The sequence below is a fragment of the Cryptomeria japonica genome, unplaced genomic scaffold, assembly GCF_030272615.1.
Source record: "Cryptomeria japonica unplaced genomic scaffold, Sugi_1.0 HiC_scaffold_174, whole genome shotgun sequence".
Classification (NCBI taxonomy): Eukaryota; Viridiplantae; Streptophyta; class Pinopsida; order Cupressales; family Cupressaceae; genus Cryptomeria; species Cryptomeria japonica.
In genome coordinates, this window is record NW_026728996.1 from 104,044 (window position 1) to 111,585 (window position 7,542).

At 55.4% G+C, this 7,542-nt stretch overlaps 1 non-coding gene across 1 annotated transcript; it reads right to left on the reverse strand.

Moving 5' to 3' along the window:
• On the reverse strand, positions 1–119 carry LOC131867531 (5S ribosomal RNA). Its single transcript, XR_009366084.1, has one exon. It is a non-coding gene; the product is annotated as a 5S ribosomal RNA (ribosomal RNA).
• Positions 120–7,542: the final 7,423 nt, after the last annotated feature.

Here is a 7,542-nt window from a genome sequence, read left to right on the forward strand (position 1 = left end):
AGGGTGCAACACCGGGACTTCCCGGGAGGTCACCCATCCCAGTACTACTCCGGCCCAAGCGCGCTTAACTGCGGAGTTCTGATGGGATCCGGTGCACTAATGCTGGTATGATCGCACCCGTTATGAGCTTGTCGCAGTGTGTACTTAGCAAACCGCGACCCACGTGCGAATCCACCCCGGCCACCCACCCCCGTCGAGGTGCACACCCTCCCTCGCGAAGTGCGCCCCGTTCGCCAAGTGTGAGCCCTGCCCGGGTGCGCGCACCTTGCTAGGGCGTCGGGTGTGCACCCGGCCCGGCCTACGTGCGTGCACCTGGAGGGGGCGTCGTGTGCGTGCAGTGTCCCGTCTGCAACGCGGTGCCCACACACCACCTCGGGCGCAACGACCTGCGCTCACATGTGGGCCGAGTGCACCTTGGTGCATGTTCGGGGCGCCTCGGGTGCACGCTCGATCTTGCCCCGGTGCACCAAGGCGCTCGGTTTGCCCCGGGTGCGCACTTGGTGCAAGGTGGGCACCCAAAATAGGGATCAAGCACCAAAACACAAGTTTCGGGATGCAAAATGGGACCCAAGGACCACAAATGCGTTCCAAGACCCATGATGGGTCCACGAGAACAAAAATGTGTTCCGAGACTTAATAAACAAATATTGGGTTTTAGGAGAAGAAACATGCTCTGATGCCCAAAACGAGAATCGACCCCGAAAAGGCCACAGGCCAAAAGTGGGATGCGAGACAAAAAAAAATGGGACCCGAGGACCAAAATTGGGTTCCCAGGTCGAAGACAGGGCAACCGGACAAGAAACGACCTCTAAGGCTCGAAATGAGTCCCGACGACTAAAACTTGACAAGAAGCACCCATCAGGCACCCAACTCGACACCCATGGGATGCCGACCCACCCGGGCTTCCACCTAGCACACCTTGGCACCCACCCACCCTCGCACCCAACCTCGCACCCAACTTAGCACCTTTGAACCCACATTGGCACTCACCCTGACCCTGGCACCTTGGAACCCACATTGGCACTCACCTTGACCCTGGCACCCACCTTTGCACTCACCTTGGGACCCACCCTGGCTCCCACCTCGGCACCCACCCAGACACCCACCTTGGTTCCTTGGCACCCACCTTGGATCCTTGGCACCCACCCCGACACCCACCTTGGCACGCAACTTGGCTACTTGCCACCCACCTTGGCTCCTTGACGCCCACCCCGACAACCACCCCGTGACCTACCCTGGCTAGGGTTGGTGCACACCCACCCTGGTGCCCACCTTGGCACCCACCCTATGACCCACCTTGGCACGCACCTTAGTACCCACCCCGTTACCCACCCTAGGACCCACCCCGTGACCCACCTTGGCCAGGGTGGGTGCACCCACCCTGGTGCCCACCTTGGCACCCACCCATCCTAGCACCCAGCCTGTGACCGGGCTTGGAACCCAACCTTGCACCCGCACCCGTCTTGGCCAGTGTGGGTGCGCACCCATCCTGGCACCCACGTTGTGACACACCCTTTAACCCACGCACCCTAGCACCCACGTTGGCACCCACCTTGGAACCCAACCTAGCAACTTGGCACCCACCCCGTGACCCACCTTGGCATCCACCATAGCAGTCGCCGACTTGGCACCCACCTCGGCACCCACCTTGACACTTGTGGACCCACCTTGCCACTCACCCTAGCATCGACCCATCCTAGCACCCACCCTGGCACCTTTGCACCCTAGCACTCACCCATCCTAGCACCTAACCTGTGACCCACCTTGACACTCACCCTCGCACCCACCTTGGAACCCAACCTAGCACCCACCCACCCTGACACCAACCCTAGCACCTACCCACCCTTGCACCCACCCTGTGACCCATCTTGGCACCCACCCATCCTACCACTCAACCTATCACCCACCTTCTCACCCACCTTGGCATCCACCTTAGCACCCACCCACACTGGCACCTTGGCACCCACCTCGGGCAAGGTGGGTGCACACCCACCCTGGCACCCAATTTAGAACCCACCGAGCATGTTACCCACCTTGGCACCCACATTGCAGCCCACCCTAGTACCCACCCTATGACCCACATTGGCATCCACACCCTAGCACCCAGGCACCTCGACACCCGCCTTGACACCCACCCTAGCACTGAACCTGTGACCCACCTTGGAACTCACCCTAGAACCCACCCACCCTGTGAACCACCTTGGCATCCACCTTAGCACCCACCCACCTTGGCACCCACTCTAGCACTCACCCATCCTAACACCCAACTTGTTACCCACCTTGGCACCCGCCCTCGCGTCCACCTTGAAACCCACCCTAGCACCCACCCACGCAGGAGCCCACCTTGGCACCCAACCTAACACCCACGCATCCTGGCACCCAACTTGTGACCCACCTTGGAACCCACCCTAGTACCCACCTTTGAACCCACTATATCACCAACCCACCTTGGCACCCACCCTATGACCCTCTTTGGAATCCACCCTAGCACGCACCCACCCTGGCACCCACCATGGAGCGCACCCTAGCACCCACCCACCTCGGCACGCACCTCAACACCCACCTTGGTGTGCGCACTGCGCCAACCTCTCAAAGACCCTATGTGGTGCGCTCCAAAGTGTACACCTTTGGTGCGCTCCAAGGTGCGCACCTTTGGTGCACACCGAGGTGCACACCAAAGTGTGCACCGAGGTGAGCACCAAAGTGCACTCCAGGGTGCACACCAAGGCGTGCACCTTTGGTGCGGTCAATGCAAACGAATTCGGAAGTTGGGGTCGATGTCCTAATCGCTGCTGCAGACTACACGTATGAGAATCGGACAAATAGCTTTATATAGGGGAGGTGTTGCGTTTGATGGGTCGACTCCCCTGGTTGTGTGCACTGCACCAACTTCAAAGACCCTGTCTTGTTTAAGAAGTCAAAAGTTGGGGTGGATGTCCTAATCATTGCTGCAGTCTACGCATGTATGAGAATCAGACAAATAGCTTATATAGGGGAGGTGTTGCATTCGGTGGGTTGACTCCCCTGGTTGTGCGCACTGCGCCAACCTCAAAGACCCCGCATAGCAGAAGAAGTCGGAAGTCGGATTTTGGTGAGCACCAAGGCGTGCACCTTTGGTGCGGTCAACGCAGACGAATTCAGAAGTTGGGGTGGATGTCCTAATCGTTGTTGCAGGCTACACATGTATGAGAATCAGACAAATAGCTTATATAGGGGAGGTGTTGGGTTTGATGGGTCAACTCCCTTGGTTGTGCGCATTACGCCAACCTCAAAGACCTTGTTTTCGTTAAGAAGTCAAAAGTTGGGGTCAATGTCCTAATGGCTCCTGCAGGCTACACATGTATGAGAATCGGACAAATAGCTTATATAGGGGAGGTGTTGGGTTTGATGGGTCGACTCCCCTGGTTGTGCGCATTACGTCAACCTCAAAGACCTTGTTTTCGTTAAGAAGTCAAAAGTTGGGGTCGATGTCCTAATTGCTCCTGTAGACTACACATGTATGAGAATCAGACAAATAGCTTATATAGGGGAGGTGTTGGGTTTGATGGGTTGACTCCCCTAGTTGTTCGCATTACACCAACCTCAAAGACCTTGTTTTCGTTTAGAAGCCGAAAGTTGGGGTCGATGTCCTAATTGCTCCTGCAGGCTACGCATGTATGAGAATCAGACAAATAGCTTATATAGGGGAGGTGTTGGGTTTGATGGGTCGACTCCCCTGGTTGTGCGCATTGCGCCAACCTCAAAGACCCTGCATTGCGGATGAAGTCGAAAGTCAGAGTTTGGTGTGCTACAAGGTGTGGTCGAAGGTGCTCACCTAGGTGTGCACCTTTGGAGCACAGGAAAAGTGCCCTCCAAAAGTGGCGCACCTTTGGAGTGCACAAAAGTGCCCTCCAAAAGTGCGCACCTTTGGAGCGCAGAAAAGTGCCCTCCAAAAAGTGCCCTCCAAAAGTGCGCACCTTTGGAGCGCAGAAAAGTGCCCTCCAAAAGTGCGCACCTTTGGAGCGCAGAAAAGTGCCCTCCAAAAAGTGCCCTCCAAAAGTGCGCACCTTTGGAGCGCAGAAAAGTGCCCTCCAAAAGTGCGCACCTTTGGAGCGCAGAAAAGTGCCCTCCAAAAAGTGCCCTCCAAAAGTGCGCACCTTTGGAGCGCAGAAAAGTGCCCTCCAAAAAGTGCCCTCCAAAAGTGCGCACCTTTGGAGCGCAGAAAAGTGCCCTCCAAAAAGTGCCCTCCAAAAGTGCGCACCTTTGGAGCGCAGAAAAGTGCCCTCCAAAAAGTGCCCTCCAAAAGTGCGCACCTTTGGAGCGCAGAAAAGTGCCCTCCAAAAAGTGCCCTCCAAAAGTGCGCACCTTTGGAGCGCAGAAAAGTGCCCTCCAAAAGTGCGCACCTTTGGAGCGCACAAAAGTGCCCTCCAAAAGTGCGCACTTTTGGTGCGCACCAAGGCGCTGGTTCGGTCGTTGCAGGCGAGTTCGGAAGTTGGGGTCGATGTCCTGAGCGGAGGTGCAAACTACACAGGTGTCGGAATCGGACAAATAGCTTATATAGGGGAGGTGTATGCTTCGATGGGTCGACTCCCCAGGTTGAGCGCACCGCGCCAACCTCAAAGACCCTACGGTATGGATGAAGTCGGAAGTTGGGTCCGATGACCAATTCGATTAGTAGGTATGCTCATGAGGTCGGAATTTGGGTCCGATGACCTGCCATGTGCAGGAAGGCGAATGTTGACACTGTGCGTTGCAAGGTGCACACCAAGGCGCTGGTGCGGTCTTTTTAGTCGAGTTCGGAAGTTGGGGTCGATGTCCTGATCGGAGGTGCAAGCTACACAGGTGTGGGAATCGGACAAATAGCTTATATAGGGGAGGTGTATGCTTCGTTGGGTCGACTCCCCGGGTTGAGCGCACCGCGCCAACCTCAAAGACCCTACGGTATGGATGAAGTCGGAAGTTGGGTCCGATGACCGATTCGATATGTAGGCATACTCGCGAGGTCGGAATTTGGGTCCGATGACCTGCCACGTGCAGGAAGGCGAATGTTGGCACTGTGCGTTGCAAGGTGCGCACCAAGGCGCTGGTTCGGTCGTTGGAGGCGAGTTCGGAAGTTGGGGTCGATGTCTTGATCGGAGGTGCAAACTACACAGGTGTGGGAATCGGACAAATAGCTTATATAGGGGAGGTGTATGCTTCGTTGGGTCGACTCCCCGGGTTGAGCGCACCGCGCCAACCTCAAAGACCCTACGGTATGGATGAAGTCGGAAGTTGGGTCCGATGACCGATTCGATATGTAGGCATACTCGCGAGGTCGGAATTTGGGTCCGATGACCTGCCATGTGCAGGAAGGCGAATGTTGGGACTGTGCGTCGCAAGGTGCGCACCAAGGCGCTGGTGCCGTCGTTGCAGTCGAGTTCGGAAGTTGGGGTCGATGTCCTGGTCAGAGGTGCAAACTACACAGGTGTGGGAATCGGACAAATAGCTTATGTAAGGGGCTGCTGTCTCAGGGAGATCAGTAGGCTTCTGGGGTTGTAAGTCCCTTGTTATTCTCAGCAGGTGGAAGTTGTGGTGATTGACAAAGGGTTAATGCCAAGCTACAGTTGTGTGAGAATTGGACGAAAAACTTATATATGGGGGTCGGTTGAGAGAATAGCCGAGTGCCAGGAGTGCACCAAGGTGGTCTGCGGTAGACACCTCCTCCTAGGGGTGAAGAAGAGTAACCCTGCCCTCTAGTCTCAAGGAGATAGAGGTCCTACATGGACATTAGGGGTGAAGTAGAGTAACCCCGCCTTATCATTGGATGGTGAGGTTTACTGGTGGATGCATTCTCATGGTCCCTATCTCAGTGAAGCGGAGTAACTGAGCCAATGTTGGGGATGACTCCCGGGGAGTTGTCTATGACCCGAGGACTAGGGAAGTGGAGTACCTAGGCTCTTGCGAGAAGGATGATCGTGCAATGGATTGTCCCGGTTGGGGAAATGGAGTACCCAAGATCTTGTAAGGGGGGGATGGCCGTGCAAGGGGCTATCTATATCGGAATGTTGGAGCTTGAGAGTTGGGCAAGCTATGTGGGTTGAGTTGCAGAGCTGGAAGTCCATGTGTCTTGTGGAACAAGTGGGGTGATGTGCCGGGCACGCACCTAGGTTACCTGAAGTGGGATTTGCATTGAGATCCGGGATCTCAAGGCCCTAGAGTGGGGGTCAAATGTGGCAGTAGGGACTGGGTTCCGAAAGTGTGCTCATGTGGAGCCGAGCCATGAGGCGAGTCCAAGAGGGTGACAAAGATGGATGAGTTGCATGACCGAAAAGTGGACATGGTCCGTAGGCGAGTTGTTTTGGGAGCACAGCCGAGTTGAAGGAGAGTTCAGCGACCAAGGATATTGGATTGGATCATGGAGTGAAGAGCTTGGTGCCCAAGTAGGAGTGCAAGGTGTTTTGTCAGTCTGAGAGGCTTAGACTGAGTGTTTGCATGGAGCTGGTTATTGTGCATAGGATGTACAGGGAACCGGGTTCACCAGTGAAGCCATGTAGGCATAGGCCAGGGGCCCGAAGCAGTGTGACTTGGAGTCCTTGTTCAGGAAGGAGTTCTGAGTTGTGTACTGGGTAAGCCGTCGCAGGCTCGGGAGGGAGTCAGTGGTGCGCCAGGTTGAGTTCCGAAAGAGATAGGGTCTTCGTGGATCAGGAGTCTATCTAAGAAGCTAACGCCAGGGGCGAGGTGCAGTGGTATCTGTGCTGGTGTTTCAAGAGTGGACGTTGATCTAGGGGCAGGAACTTGTAATCGAATGCTTGGGAAGTATTCAGGATAGTGACCAGCAACAGAGTTGGAATTGTTTGTAGATCGAGCCAGGGGCCGTCTCTTCATAACAATAAAGCTATCGATTGCCCCAGTGTTGTGTTCATTGTGTGGAGATGGACAAACAGGAAGCTAGCTCAGGGAGTCTAGTCATCCCATGAGATATGTTTGGTGCTTGAGGGTTCAGAGGAGCCGAGGGAGGCCAACATGGGGTGCCAGTGCTGTGGGAGTGCTGGGCATGCTCAAGGAGTGTGCAGAGTTGGAGCCGGAGGACTTAAGGAGTTCCGGATGGGTCAGTGTTAGTAGTCAGGGTCTTATGGGGGACTCAAGAAGACGAAGACATCGAGAAGACCTGTAAGCTTGTACCCGGGGTGCAAGGATGGTGCGACAAGACAGTGCTAGAGTAGAGTCGGGGACTTGAAGGGAGTGCTAGGAGCATCAGGATGAAAGAAACCCGTGAGAGGGTTGGCATGCACTTCTATTCCGCATGGGTGTGTGTTAATGTGGTCAGGTGGTGGACACTTGAAAAGGGTATGGCGTAGTCTGGAAACAAGAAAGGACTTGTCCGCAATGGAAGTCGTGAGTAAGGTTTGCCAGTGCCGCATGAGGTTTGACCTCCTTTGGAAGGAAAAAGCTTGTTTGGGCAGCAGGCCGGTCTAGCCCCGTGACAGTTGGTATCAGAGCATAAAAATTGGCAGGGCCAGTTAGATGAGCTGAGGTAGCTGGGCTATCAAGTGGTCAGAGGAAGACTGCGAAGGCGGATTGTGG